Here is a 13,460-nt window from a genome sequence, read left to right as displayed (position 1 = left end):
CTAGACTGGATTTACAGTTCTGTTTTTTTTTTTTTTTTTTACAGTTCTGGTTTTGACTCTAACATTCATAAGGTAAGTGATCTTGAGCAAAACCTTGCCTTTCTCAGAGTCTCAGTTTTTCCGTATGTAACACAGAAGGAAGAGATGGCCTTTAAAGTCATCATCTTAAGTTACTAAAATTACTTAGCTAATTTTTTAGCGCTCGGCAAGACGCAGCGGCGGGATACGCCGCGGCTGGGGAGGGGTTAATTCCGTTTTGCTCCGCCCCTTCATGGCCCCGCCCCGCGGGCACCCCCCCCGGCCTTGCACCCTTGACCCCGCCCCCAGGCCGTGCGTCCACCGGAAGTGCCCGGGCGTGGGCAGCTCACTTCCGCCCGGCAGGTGACAGCCGCGGGGCTCCTAGCGGCCGGCGGCACAGACGCACCGGGGGAGCGGGAGGACGAGGCCGCGGACATTTTGCTGAGGAGTCGAGCCGCGCCGTGGCGCCGGGAGCCGTCCGGACCTGTGGGTGAGGAAGCGGGGAGTCCGGCGAGGCAGGAGAAGGAGTGGGGCCGGGAGGCGGTGATCTGAGGTGAGGGGGCTTTGTGGGGTCAGAGGTCACAGAGAGGACGGGGCGCTAGAGGGGCGTGAGTGGTTTCCCAAGCCACGACGTGAGAGAAGGACTGCGGGTTCATTCATTCGTGCCCACTTGGCCGCCGGCCTGAATCCCAGCCACCCCAGCCCGCAGTCCCTCTTGGGGCGTCCTCCAAAGAGACTCCTAGACTTAGGCCCTGCGGAGTCCGCCCCACGCCAGGAGGGAAACTCCTCTCCCCGTCCTGGTTTCCCCCTTCACATGCTGAGGCCTCCCAGTCATTCGGGGCCTTATCTCTTTGCCAAGGTTCAAAAAGGAAAAAAAAAAATTAAAAACCGGCCATTTGCGCCTGCCCCGCGGTAGGCTTGGGCTTGGTCTGTCCGTCCGGCGTTTCATGGACAGGTTATCTGGGGACACCTGTGATCATGCTAAAAATACTGACGAAATGCTAGCTACTAGTTATTGAGCTCCTACTGTGTGCTAGACACTGCCAAACACCGCAGGTACAGTGCCATATGTAAACTTCACAACAACCCTATTTTATCTACAAGGAAACCAAGGCACAGAGAGGTTGAATCACGCATTAGGTAAGGTCAGTCCTGTGATAATAGGCAAAGCCAGGTTTCTTACCTAGGCTTTCAGGGGCCTGAAAAGTGCAGAGACAGAAGAGGCTGGAGCAAGGTTGGGTGTAGGGGCTGTTAGATTTCTTTAGCTGCTGTTGTATTTATTCAAAGCTATATAAAGATGTAGCCTTATTACTTTGCGTCTGCTCCTCATAAGGGCCATTTAATTCACATGGTTAGGGTGAAACAATCCTGCAGGCTATTGTTAGAAGTAATTACCTTTCAGGGCAAAAGTGGAAGTTTTTCCTGACTATTGAGAACTGTGAGACACAAAACAGGCTATTCATGAAGCTAATTTAAGAATATTCAGACCCTCTCTTAAGAGTGGTTGAACTGCATTCCTTTTGGAATAAAGAGAGGAAGCACATGACCCCTAGGGGATCTTTTGGCCCTAGGTTCTTGAAGAACCTTCTCAAGGGAAGGGTCTCTGTCTCAGAAAAGTATAGGTCCCTTGGCTTCTTGGATGGGGAGTGCACATCTCGCTTGGAAGATGGTGAAGTCGTTTGATGGCTGGAGGACTAGACTCTGTGAGTCTGAGCCTTATTCCTTTGCAGACATTCACTTGCTCCAATTCTTCCTCAGTTTCCCTGGTAGCAGCAGGGGGAAGATGTGCTGCCTTCCTATCCAGTCCTGGGTGTTACAAGCCTTAATGAACCCATGAAGGTTTTCACATGTTCTGAAGAAAGCTGTGACATAAATATTACCATAGTACCTTTTTTTAAAGTCTGTGATCTGTTCTCCTAGTTCCATTGAATTCACAGAAACGTAATACTGTCACCTTATCCCCATTCTTCCAAGGGAGGATTTGAGATGAAGTGACTTGTCAGACAGATGGTGGGAACATGAGCAAAACTCAGAGCATCTGGCTCCCTATCCTAAGTTGAGCCCACCAGCCTCCTCCAGCCGCTTAGAAACTGTCATAAAGAGTAGCCTCAGTAGTTCTCAAAGAATCTGATCCCTCAGAGGTTGTGGAGAGGTTATCTGTTGAGGACAGGTTGAGCAGAGGCTTCCATCCTGAGTGGCCTGAAGGGCTCAAGAGGTGTAGTGGAAAAAGCACTGCCGGACTCCCCACCAGTCAGCCCTGGTTTCTGACCCCTGCTCAGCACCTACCTGGACAACTTACTTAGGCTTGGTCTCCTTTACCTCAGCTCTAAAATAATACTGACTCCCACCTCCTCCCCATCCCCCCCAACACTGGTGTGTGGGGGGATTAGATAAGGAAATTTGTGCAGAGGCTGTTACTATGGTTGGGTGCCTTGACCCTAGGCAGTTGATGCCTCCGGGAGCCTCTGAGGAAGGCTGTCCACCCTGGTTTGTGGGGCATTACTTCCTTCTGCAAACAGAGAATTTACATACACAGCACTGCTCCCACTCTTCTCGTTTCACTTCCCAAAAGTGTTTCAGAACAAGTTTAATCTGTTGGTCCTACTGGCTTTGGGCTTGGACTTTCATGTATTTCTGGTCATCATCTGAAATTGTTGTGCGTCTTGACTGCTCACTTCCCAGAAAACCTCCACGCCCGGCACCAGAGCCTGACATGCTGACAGTGAGCAAACATGACTTAGGTATGGGTTCTGCATTTTGCGATAATAATGAAAGCTTGAGGGGCGCCTGGGTGGCTCAGTGGGTTAAGCCGCTGCCTTCGGCTCAGGTCATGATCTCAGGGTCCTGGGATCGAGTCCCGTATTGGGCTCTCTGCTCGGCAGGGAGTCTGCTTCCTCCTCTCTCTCTCTCTCTGCCTGCCTCTCTGCCTACTTGTGATCTCTCTCTGTCAAATAAATAAATAAAATCTTTTAAAAAAAATAATGAAAGCTCTAGAGGGCATCTGTTACATGTAGATGTTTCTTTTTCTGAACAGGTTTCTTCTGTCTGAGATAGGTTACTAATACATGATCACAGCCCAGAAATGGTTTTAGTGTTTTGTTTTTTCCTCTTCACACAGAGAAGGAACAAAAAACACCAGAGAGAAAATATCACGTGAGCACTTGGGGAATCCTTTAAAAAAATAATCCTGCTTGAATATCCATCAGTGACTCCTTATTTCCCTCAGGCTAAAATGGACATTCCTTATCATGGCCTTCAAGGCCTTTTGGGGTGACTCCTGCCTGGCTCTCCTGCCTTATCTCTCCTACTCCCCACTTCCATTTTTTCCCAAGCTCCAGTCAAACTCAGCTGCTTGCCACTTCTGCAGTCCCCAACTCTTTCTACCTCTGTGTCTTTGCTTTGTGCTGTCCTCTGCCTGAACACTATTTCCTGTCACACATGACTCTTTGCTGGACCACTGCTTGGAGCTTCCCATCTGATTATCTCTCTCACCTTGTAGGCGTGAACCTCTTCAGTGTCCTGTGGCACTGCTCAGAGGGTTTGTCATTGTTCACTTGGCTGTCTTCTAAGTAAACGGCTCTTAATCCTTGGGGAGGACTTGTCTTAACTGTGTCTCTAGCACTTAGTGAAATGTCTGGCACATAGGTGCCCAGTAAATGTTCAGTGAATGGATGAATATTGCATTGACTTGTTAGGATTATTTGATTCTTAGGAGATTCAAAGCACTTTCCAAATGGTCTCCTGTCCATCCCTCATATCAGTCTGGCAGGATAGGGAGAAGTCTGACCAGTGATAGGATTAACTACTCTCCTGTTTTCATTGTTACCGCCCAGCCAGCCATCGGAGTGACATTGTCGGGGGAAAGAGCCTTCCAGGCCTAAGACAGTGAAGAGTAGGAGCGTCCCTGGCTTGTTTGAGAAACAGCAGGGAAGCTGAGTGAGCAATGAGCGGGGCATTGGGTTATGAGGTCAGAGGAGAATGGAGGGGGCTTCCAGGTCAAGGTGAGAACCCTGGCTTTTACTCTGAGTGAGATGGGAGGTGGGAGCTACTAGAGTTTTGAGCAGTTCTGAGATCTGACTTACATTTCAACAGGCACCACCACAGTGCTTCAGGGCCTCCAGAGACTTGGGGTTGGGGAACAGCAAGGAGGTGCTGGTGGTAACCACTGTCCCTGTTAAGTAGTCATAGTGGCCAGCCTATAGCAAGAGGCCACTTGGTGGGCTGGGCACTGCTGAAGGCTTTGTATGTACTGACCTGTTTTATTTATTTATTTTTAAATTTTATTTATTTGCGAGAGAGAGAGCACAAGATGGGGGAGGCTCAGAGGGAGAAGCAGACTCCTCGTTGAGCAGGGAACCTGACTTGGGGCTTGATCCCGAGATTCCAGGATCATGACCTGAGCCAAAGGCAGACGCTTGACTGACTGAGCCACGTAGGTGCCCCGGTATTGACCTGATTTAGCCTCACAAATCCCTTAGGTATGTGACATTGCAATTCTCATTTTATGGGCTTGTGCCTGTTAAGTTGTGTAGACCCTTGGAGAGCCCCTGTCATACATGCTGTGGCCTCCTTCCCATTCCCAGCGCCTCGTTCTTGGATTGTCTCGTTATTTAATATTGCTGAGGAGTGGCTTTGCTCTGGTTTTAGACTTTCAAGCCTCATGTTTTTTGGGTCTTTAGCCTTGGGCTCGACCTCTAACCTCCAATAAGAGGGTCTCCCCAAAGTTGGGAGACCTCTTACCTCATTAAGGTAAGAAGCTGGTTGAGTCCAGAATGCCCAGAGTCCATCAGCAGCCAGAACGCCCGCCTTAGTGACTTTTTTCCCAGGGTTACCATCTTTATGGGCTTGAGCTGGAAGATGATAGGTTTGGAAGTCAGGTCTCAAAGCTTTAAAACCAGTCCTTCATTGTTCATTTTCAGCACTGAAAACATTTGTTAAAGCAGAGCACTATAGGGCGCCTGGGTGGCTCAGTTCGTTAAGCCTCTGCCTTCAGCTCAGGTCATGATCTCAGGGTCCTGGGATCGAGTCCCGCATCGGGCTCTCTGCTCACCGGGGAGCCTGCTTCCCTTCCTCTCTCTCTGCCTGCCTCTCTGCCTACTTGTGATCTCTCTCTGTCAAATAAATAAATAAAATCTTAAAAAAAAAAAAAAAGCAGAGCACTGTAAAGGAATAGACTTGGGTGACATATAGTTTTCGCCACACCTAATTGTTTTTAGGGTCTTAAGCATATTGAGAGTGGAATGACAAAATTTCATTTTGTGGTGAGTCTGCTTCTATAGCCTTCATTTTCTGAATGAAACTGAATGGCTGAACATTGAGACAGTGCCTCCTGTCACCTTCTCAAGGTGGCCACCTGGTTAAATTTTAACCTCCTTTTCTCCCCTCCTCCACATTCCCTAGCCTCCTTCCCTGTTTTCTCTTTCACCATAGCATTGATCACCATCTCAGATAGTATATATTATACTTACTTATCTTGCCTGTGGTCCCTGTCTGCCATTGGGATGTATGCTCCTTGAAGGGAAGACCCTTTGCCTGGCTTGTTCACAGCTGCATCCCTAGCATGTAGACCTGTTTATGGCACATGGGAGGTGCTCAGCAAACATGAATAGGAATGGGGGTGTGGGTGAGGACAGGAAAATATATACTCAGTACAGGGATGGTATCATTGTGGGTTGTTGTTTTTTAAGATTTTATTTGAAAGAGAAAGTGCAGAAGAAAGCACGAGTTGGGGGCCGCCTGGGTGGCTCAGTGGGTTAAGCCGCTGCCTTTGGCTCAGGTCATGATCCCAGGGTCCTGGGATCGAGTCCCGCATCGGGCTCTCTGCTCAGTGGGAAGCCTGCTTTCCTCTCTCTCTCTCTGCCTGCCTCTCTGTCTACTTGTGATCTCTGTCTGTCAAATAAACAAATAAAATCTTAAAAAAAAGAAAAAAGAAAGAAAACACGAGTTGGGGTGAAGTGCAAAAGCAGTGAAGAGCCTTGACAAAGGAACACAGAAGACCTGTAGGTCTAGAGGATTATAGGCAGAGGGAAGGGCCTGCCTGTGTTCCCATCATAGCTGTGTCAGAGCCCCTTGCCCCCAGCATTTGCATCCCAACCTTCCAGCAGCCCTAGTCTCTGAGCTGATGCCTGTGGGAGCAGGAGATGGTGATCTGGCCTCACTGAAAGAGGTGGCCTGGACCTTTCTCCTATCAGAGATGTTACCATCTGACCTTCTGCCCTTTGCCGTTCTCTTTTTTCTTTATTTACTTATCTTTCATTTATTTATTGGCTCTAAAATGGGCTGGGGGGTCTGATATTTTCAACTTCAGTTTTATCAAAATAGCTTGACAACCAGAGCAGATGTGTGTCTGATGCTAGCAAAACCTGTGACTGGAACATGGGGAAGCTGGTCTCCAGCTGAGGTTGGTTTACAAAACTTGAAATTTCCCCAGGAAGAGAGTTGAGCACTAATCGTTCAGACATTTATTGAGCACCGGTATTTGTCAGGTAAGTCTAGGAGCTAGGGATGTAGTACTAAATAAAATGGATAAAACCTTTGTCCTCATGGAGCACATTACAAAGGGAGAAAAAAATAAACAATATAAATATATTTTATAGTATGTCAGTGACAAGTACCTTGAAGGAATACAAAAGGAGAAGTGAAAGGTAGGGAATTGGGGGGATTGGTTGGAAATGTGTAGAATTTTAAATGAAGTGGTCAGAAAAGGTGACATTTTAGTGAAATTTGAAAGAAGTGACGGACTGAGCCATGGCGCTGTCTGGAGGAAGAGCCTCCCTGGCCATGTGAACAGCATGTGCAAAGGCCCTGAAGTGGAAACATGCCTTTCATGTTCAAGGATCAGCAGAGAGGCTCCATATGGCTGGAACTGAGGGAATGATAGAGAAAACAGTGAGAGGAGAGTTTGAAGAAGTAATAGGTGGTGGGTATGTGTGTGAAAGACAAAAGGGGTATGTGTCTCAGATGCGCCTGTAGTCCATGAGGCCATGGTAGAGATTTTGGCTCTTATTCTGAGGTAAGACAGGGAACCATTGGAGGATTTTGGACCAGAGTACCACTGTCTAACTTAGACTGTAATGGGATCATTCTGCCTGTTGCTGAACTGGGTTGTCGAGAGCAGTGTGGAAGCAGCTTTGGTAGCAATTGCAATAAGATGTGATAGTGGGGGGCACCTGGGTGGCTCAGTTGTGAAGTGTCTGCCTTCAGCTCAGGTCCTGCTGGGGATAGAGCCCCACATCAGGCTCCCTGCTCAGCAGGAAGCTTGATTTCTCCCTCCCACTCCCCCTGCTTGTGTTCTCTCTCTCTCTCTCTCTGTCAAATTATAAAAAAAAAAAAAAGTGATAGTGGCATGGGGCCTGGTAGCAGTGATGGCGCTGGTGAATAGCCGCTTTATGAACTCTGGATTCAGGGTTTTGAAGGGGCAGAGGGTGGGAGGTTGGGGTACCAGGTGGTGGGTATTATAGAGGGCACGGATTGCATGGAGCACTGGGTATGGTACAAAAATAATGAATACTTTTATGCTGAAAATAAATTAAAAATAAATTTAAAAAGGGACGCCTGGGTGGCTCAGTTGGTTAAGCAGCTGCCTTCGGCTCAGGTCATGATCCCAGCGTTCTGGGATCAAGTCCCACATCGGGCTCCTTGGGAGCCTGCTTCTCCCTCTGCCTCTGCCTGCCATTCTGTCTGCCTGTGCTCGCTCTCTCCCCCTCTCTCTCTGATAAATAAATAAAATCTTTTAAAAAAATTAATTACAAAAAATGAATTCTGGATTCATTTGGAAGGTAAATCCCATAGGATCTGCTGATAGATTAGATGTGGAATATGAGTGTGTGTATTGTCAAGGATAACTGAGTTTTTGGCCTGAAACTCTGTTAAAGTTATTGATAATGAACTAGCTAATGAAAACTGCAGATGAGCCAGTTGCAGGATGGGGGGAAGCAGAAGGTCAGTTTTTATTATGTTAAGTTTGAGCTGCCTGTTAGGTGTATTCAAGTTCAAGTTCAGATATTGATTAGGCAGTTTGGGTATATGAGCTGAGCGTTCACTGGAGAGGTTGGGCCTTGGGGGTGTAAACTTGTGAGTTGTCAGTATGTAGATGGTATTTAAAGCCTTGACACTGGATGAACTCACCAAAGAGGCGAGATAGCATGGGGAGGGGGAGGTAGCAGGCCCAACCCTGGGGCCCCCGAGTCATAAAGGAAAGTGAGAGGAAGAAGAACCAACAAAGGAGACAGATGGAACAGGAGGGGAGTAGAGGGGAAAGCAGAGTGTGTGGCATCCTGGAATCCAGGGGAAGAAAGTGTTTCAAGGAAGAGGGGGTGATGAACAGTATCAAATGCTCGTCAGAGTGAGATTTGTATTTGACAGGAGGATCACTGCATCTTCTGTCAGCAGGACCTAACATGCTCAGGCATCCAAGACCATTGCTGAATCCCATCATTCCTTGCCTAACTTCATCTGCTCCTTTCCCTTCCAAGTCCTTGCCTTTAGCCAGGTAGGGGTTCTCACAAACTCCTGAACATGCCTGCTTGTTTTGTCTTTGGGTAACTCACCCTTCTCTCAGCATCTTTAATTTCTTATTTATAAATGGATTATCTTGAGAATTAAATGAGGGGGGCTGTAAACCATTTAGCACAGAGCCTGCACCCCAGTCAGTGTTGCTGGTGATTTAGTCTCTATCTGCTCCTTTTATGCTGGCATCTTGTGGGTCTTCTCCAGGTTACCCTCAGTCCTTCCTTTCCACATGTGACCCATCTTTTCCCATCCAGAAAGCACTTCTTCATCTTCCCTAGACGTTCCCCCAAGTCTCAGAACCCTCTTCTGAGCAGTGGTGGTACTTACGTGGAAGGCATGATTGCTCTATTGTTCACCTGCAGTCCTTTACTTGGTCTCTGTGTCTGTACAAGCCCAGCGGGAAGACTATCCTTTGTCTCCTGTGGGCATGCTGCTGTGGGGGGCACAGTCCCGGTCCCAGAGTTGACGGTTCCTCACACTGTTACACATGATGAATGGATGACTCCAACACTTGACAGAGCTTCAGAAAGTGTTTCCATTGTATAGATGGGAAAACGGAGATCTCAGGGGGCCTCATTCTAGTCTTTGGCCTCATTCTCTTCCTGATTAATTTAAATATTATTCAGAAGAAACCCCTATTACTTTGCTTTTTCCAGTCCAGAGGAACTTTTCTTTCTCTTGACAGCAGATCTTTCCAAGCATTACTTTCTGTAGATAGTTGAGAACTGATTCTAGAATTAGTTTCTAAAGATTCAGTGCTAATAGAAGAACATTTGCATGTGGCATGTGCCTGCTTTTACTTCTTTTTCATTTTGAGGCTTTAAATGTTAGTGGGTCTCAGGAGATTGATTTTGGCTAAGTACTTTTCATCCAAATCCCAGGAGGCCCATAACTCAGCAAGCTCATCCAAACAGGCTTTCACTAGGCATGTTACCAAACTTGACATTCCTCTTGACCAAACTGGATGGACTGGTCCTAAAATAACCTGTAATTCAATGTTTGAGGGGCCCTGCAGGGATATGGGGCAACACATTTCATTTATCCTTTCGCTTGGAGTGTGTGTGATTCTGCCAGGGCTTCATTCAGAGGAGAAGTTGCGTTGCTGGACTGAGTGGAACCTGTGGGATCTCAGTATGGGGCAAGAGTAGAGAGAGAGTGTCAGTGCTACATTTTCTAGCTATTTGACTCCAGAGAAATGCCTTGGTCTCTCTGGACTTTACTTTTCCTCATCTGTAAACTTGTGGTATTATCAATACCTTTTCCACAGATTATTGTTTGGATTAAATGTGAAGTTCTTTACATAGTGTCTGGCTCATAGAGCATATCTGCCTGCCATTACTGCTGCCACTGCCACCTTTGTTCTGAATTTCATGCCAAGCCCAAAGAAGAGCACAGCTTATTTTCTCATAGTTATTAAACCAATTTAAAAGAGCCTGTTTGAGTTTGGTGGCCAGGTTGTCTCAGAGAGAAAGTCTGAAGTCTGGTTTCTCTACTACTGAGTCACCTTTTTGTCTTCAAGCTGGCCTCACTTCTATAAAGTGAACTTTAGGGCTTACCTGTGAGGACCTTTTCCTTTTTGAAAGAAGACTGTCAGACAGGTGAGCAGTGGTGAGCAATGGCTGGGTGGTGAATAGAATCATTGTCTCTATTATAAACTCTAAGCTTCATGGGGTAGGGACACAATCCAGAGCATGGCACAGAGTAGGGGAATATTTGTGAATGAATCAACCTATGCCTTTGAAATAGAACTGAAACCGCCAAACATGAGGTGATTAAAGTTTCACTTTTTTTTTTTTTTTAAAGATTTTATTTATTTATTTATGAGACACAGAGAGGCAGAGGGAGAAGCAAGCCCAGTGTGGGACTGTATCCCAGGACCCTGGGATCATGACCTGAGCCAAAGACAGATACTTAACCAACTGAGCAGCCCAAGCACCCTCTTACTAACTTATCCTTAACTGTTCTTGAGCTAACATGTGCCTGGAGCAGGTTTCTGAACAGGTTTCTTCATCAGGCAAGAGTTTAACAGTGATAGTTTTATAATTTTTTTTTTTTTTTTAAGATTTAATTTATTTGAGGGACGCCTGGGTGGCTCAGTTGGTTAAGCGGCTGCCTTCGGCTCAGGTCATGATCCCAGCGTCCTGGGATTGAGTCCCACATCGGGCTCCTTGCTTGGCAGGGAGCCTGCTTCTCCCTCTGCCTCTGCCTGCCACTCTGTCTGCCTGTGCTTGCTCTCGCTTCTCGCTCTATGTCAAATAAATAAAATAAAAAATCTTAAAAAAAACAAAAAAAAAAGATTTAATTTATTTGAGAGAGAGCATTGTGTGCATGTAGGCACCAGCAGGGGGAGGGGCAGAAAGAGAAGGAAAAGCAAACTCCCCGCTGAGCAGAGAGCCCAATGCAGGGTTCCATCCCAAGACCCTGAGATCATGACCTGAGCCAAAGGCAGATGGTTAACCAACTGAGCCACCCAGGTACCCAGCAGTGATGGTTTTAAACAGCACTGAAGTTGGAAGCTACCAACAGACTTTCAGGGCTCATTTTTCCCTGCCCAGATGTCCTTGAATTCAGAGATGAGTATTGACAGCTGGATCAGACCTTGCCAAATGTCTTCTTCCCCTTTCCCTTCCCTAAAACTGCTTCTCTGGCTGATCTCACAATACCGATTGTCTCTCTTGGAAACTCACTGAGTGCCAGCGGTATGCAGCACATTGTGCTAGCGCCACCAACTTCTTGCCTCTCAACCAAGTGCAGAGCCTGGGTTGCTCTGGCATGAATCACTGCCCTGAGACTAGAAACGTTCTTTCCTTGGTCTTTGGCAGGCCATTTGGGGAATTGTTTGGCTTGTTACTGTTTTCCTTCCTACTGAAGACCTAATAAGGTTTGGTAGTCCAGGCTGCATTCTGAATTTGTTTTGTCTTTTCTCTTGGAAATGTCTTTTTTCATTCTCAGAGAATGATCATGCTCCATTTCCTCTTGTTTGATACCCTGGAAGAACACTCATTGGTGGGGAAATGGATTTCTCATCATAGAAGGTGAGATGTGGGAGGGAGTTTATCTGTCATTTAATAGACTGGAACTGTTGTCCTGTGGAACTGTGGGTGGTCTGAAGGGCCCCTGGTGAAGAGGGGGACTTGGGCGTAGTGGAGTGAGCTAGGCCCTAAGTCCTCCACTCTTATGTCAGCCAAGTAATTCTGGTTTTGTTTTAAACAGTTTGAAAGCAAGAAGAGGCTTGAAAAGCCATTGACCTGGTTGAATTCTCTTGTTTGACAATTAGAAAAAAGTAAAGCCCAGAGATAGAGGGATTTACCCTGCATCACACAGCTGTTGGTAGCAAAGCTAGATTTCCTGGCAGCTGTCTTGGAGTTGGATCAGCCTTACTTTCAATTTTGTTGAAAGTTAACCACGCACGGAGGCTTGTGTCCCTGTTCTGCCCCATCGGCACTCTCTGCTCTCATCAAGGAGTCCTCTTATCTTGATCTGTTACAAGCTCTGGTTATTTTATCTTCTCTGGGAACCTGAGTCTTCATCCACAGTCAGTATGGAATCTGCTTCAGATTCTTTCTGCCCCTCCCTCTGCTCATAGCTTTCTCTCTTTCAAATAAATAGATAAAATCTTTAAAATAAATAAATAAATAAATTCTTAGAAGCCAAGTTATTGGGTCAAAGGGTCAGCACCTTTGCAATTCTGGTGGCTGTTGCCACATTGGTGTAGAAGTTGTAGACTTTCATTAGCATGACATCAGGGTATCTCTTTTCCCACATCAGCACCAACATGAAATGTCATCAGACTTTTGGGCTAATGGATGGTATTTCATTGTAGTATCAATTTCTCTTATTATTCCTCTTATATCTCTTAAAGCTTAAACCATTCGTCTTCATTTTCTGTAACACACCACATCCTTTGCCATTCTCCTATTTTTAGTACTTTCTATGTATTTTTAAAAAATTTTTATTTATCCATTTATGAGAAAGAGAGCACGAATAGGGGGAGGGGAAGAGGAAGAGGGAGAAGCAGGCTCGCTGGATGCAGGACTCGATCCCAGGACCCTGGGATCATGACCTGAGCTGAAGGCAGCCACTTAACCCACTGAGCCATCCAGGAGTCCCATAGGTACTTTTTATGTATTAAGGAAAATAGGCTATTGTGTGAGATGTGATGGAAATTTATGTGTGTGTCTATCATGTCTTTTTTTAAAAGATTTTATTTATTTGAGAGAGAGAGAGAATGAGAGAGAGCATGAGAAGAGAGGGAGAAGCAGACTCCCCGCTGAGCAGGGAGCCCATGCAGGACCCAATCCCAGGACTCCAGGATCATGACCTGAGCCAAAGGCAGTCACCCAACCAACTGAGCCACTCAGGCACCCTTGTCTTTCGTTTTTTATTATGATTTGGCCATACAGGAAAACTTAATTTTTATGTAATCAGACTCACAGATTTTTAAAGACTTCTGGATTTAATGTCATACTCAGAAAGGCTTTGTTTCCTCTGGATTATATAGTTTTCCATTTTTCTTCTTCAGCATTGAGTTTTATTTTATTTAAAAAAAAATTCAATTTTTTGAATTGACTTTTTTGGTGGCTCAGTCAGTTAAGCATCTGCCTTCAGCCAAAGTCATGATCCCAGGGTCTTGGAAAGCAGGGAACCTGCTTCTCCATCTTCCTCTGCCTGCTATTGCCACTGCTTGTATGTGCATGGTCTCTATAGAATAAAAAAATAAAATCTTAATAAATAGATAGAAATGAAAAAAATTTTAATATTTGTATGACTTATACCAAGGGATATGTGAGCTCTTAAGTGTACCAGTCTGGCCAGAATCTGCATCAAGATGCAGATCATGGGGCACCGGAGTGGCACAGTGGGTTAAGCGTCTGCCTTCGGCTCAGGTCATGATCTCAGGGTCCTGGGATGGAGCTCCATGCTGGGCTCTC

At 46.2% G+C, this 13,460-nt stretch overlaps 1 protein-coding gene across 6 annotated transcripts in view; it reads left to right on the top strand.

Annotated features, from left to right (window-relative positions):
* Window positions 1–351: 351 nt before the first annotated feature.
* The window catches only part of AP1B1 (adaptor related protein complex 1 subunit beta 1), a 54,616-nt gene continuing 41,507 nt past the window's right edge, over window positions 352–13,460 (top strand). For 4 of the 6 annotated variants that reach the window (XM_004766486.3, XM_004766485.3, XM_004766484.3 and 1 more), the window contains exon 1: window positions 352–508. The gene's annotated coding sequence lies outside the window, so the exon portion shown is untranslated. Of the gene's footprint in view, window positions 572–2,700; window positions 2,760–13,460 lie in introns of all 6 variants that reach the window. The other 2 variants (XM_013063496.2, XM_013063495.2) reach the window with 2 other exon arrangements.

The sequence above is a fragment of the Mustela putorius genome, unplaced genomic scaffold (assembly GCF_011764305.1).
Source record: "Mustela putorius furo isolate JIRA1106 unplaced genomic scaffold, ASM1176430v1.1 tig00000578_pilon_pilon_pilon, whole genome shotgun sequence".
Lineage (NCBI taxonomy): Eukaryota > Metazoa > Chordata > Mammalia > Carnivora > Mustelidae > Mustela > Mustela putorius.
This window is presented reverse-complemented; position numbering and strand designations above follow the sequence as displayed.